Below are 1,639 nucleotides of genomic sequence, written 5' to 3' on the forward strand. Positions count from 1 at the left end.
GAAATTATTTCATTTTACCGTTTATCTCCTTTCAAATTGCTGATCAGATATTGATTTATCACTTTTGCTTATCATAACTTTTGCACTTTAGCCTTTTTTTTATATAAAATTTTAGTATTTGATTAAAAGTTTTCGTTTAGCAATTTTTTCCTCTCCAATAACTAGGTTTAAAACGCACGACGAGTCGAGGAATATAACAACAGATTTCGAAACTTACCAAAAATCTCCCTAATATGAAGATTTTGGCACTGAACGTATTCTAGTCAAGGATTAAATTTTACTTTTTTCTCATTCTTAAAAAACAGACGTGAAAAAATACCAAATAGTAGCGCCAATGTGGTCGTTTTAGTTTGTAGAGAATTGAATGAGCTAAACTCTGCATCCACGAAGGCAACTTGTGGACAATATAGTAGATGCGCCAAACAGTTAAAGTTGAAAATATGTTGAGCTTATTCTGCTGATTGACAATGTTTATATTTAATTGACTTAAAATTCAGTTTTTTCAAAAAATCCTTAAAGTACCGGCACTCCTTCGTTTATAAATATCCAAATTATACAACATAAAAACTATCGCAAGCGCCAATTCTTTGATAACTTTCCTCTCAGCATGTTCAGGAAAAATAACGTAAGCGCCATTTTACCTTTAGAAAATAAGGTATGCAAAAAATAAATAGTCCCATTAGAAAGTTATCATTCAATAAGGAGAATTAAAAAAACCTCTCCTGTAAAATTTACCTTTTGTCGCCTACGATAAAAGCATAATCAGAGGTCGATTTGTCCTAATGTATGCATAAAACTTTACATTTTAGGCAGCCGTACACAAAGGCAGCATATACGTTTTATGTGGACTTTCCGGAAATAAAACAGTCGAGCGTTATGACCCTCAAAGTAACAAATGGACAAAGGTTGGTTGAAATAGTTACACCAAAAATTTAAAAACGCCAAAATACAATTTTTTATTACTTTTCATAGATGTGCTCTTTGAACGTTGGACGTAGTTGCATGGGTTGTGTTTTTGTAGGTGATAAACTGTGGGCTGTCGGAGGCCGGTACTCAAAGTCCGTGTCAGTTTATAATGCCGAATGTGATGAATGGGTCGAAAAGAAACCAATACCTGAACTAGGTGAATACAGGTGTTATGTTGTGCCTAAAGCTTTACTTCAATGTGAATAAGAGATAAGGAAATTTACAAAGTACTTTGTGGAAGACTTACTAGAGATCAATGTATTTATTTTGCTAACGCAACTTTTAATTTTCACCTTATCTTGAACATGAATTTTAGTTTAATGGTTTCTATTACTTTAAAATATGTTTGTTTGTAAAACGCGTTTTTTAAATATATAGTAAATATATCCAACAAAGTAGAAGTGATTTTGATAGTTCTCCGTTTTGGACTGCGACTGGAATATCAAATAAATAATAGATATTCAAAATCGTATTAAACGAATCGGTTTCTTTTTCTTTTTTTAACACTACATATCGATGGCTGAGTGGAAAATCGACTTATCTCGACAGCCAATTCGAAAACGGCCTATCTCAGAAAACTTTTCCAAAATCCCCTACCCCAGAATTTGATTGAGAACGCCCTATTTCAGAATTTTATTGGAAAACATCCTATCTGTGAATTTGGTTGAAGAAC

The 1,639-nt window shown here is 32.6% G+C and overlaps 1 long non-coding RNA gene across 1 annotated transcript; it reads right to left on the reverse strand.

Moving 5' to 3' along the window:
* Positions 1–109: 109 nt before the first annotated feature.
* Positions 110–1,099, reverse strand: LOC108356478 (uncharacterized). Its single transcript, XR_001846607.1, has 3 exons — positions 964–1,099; positions 736–882; positions 110–641 (listed from the first exon to the last, which is right to left on the reverse strand). It is a non-coding gene; the product is annotated as an uncharacterized LOC108356478 (long non-coding RNA).
* Between the last annotated feature and the right edge of the window lie 540 nt (positions 1,100–1,639).

Source organism: Rhagoletis zephyria, unplaced genomic scaffold (assembly GCF_001687245.7).
Source record: "Rhagoletis zephyria isolate East Lansing unplaced genomic scaffold, Rhagoletis_zephyria_1.1 Rzeph_scaffold_59780, whole genome shotgun sequence".
NCBI classification, from domain to species: domain Eukaryota; kingdom Metazoa; phylum Arthropoda; class Insecta; order Diptera; family Tephritidae; genus Rhagoletis; species Rhagoletis zephyria.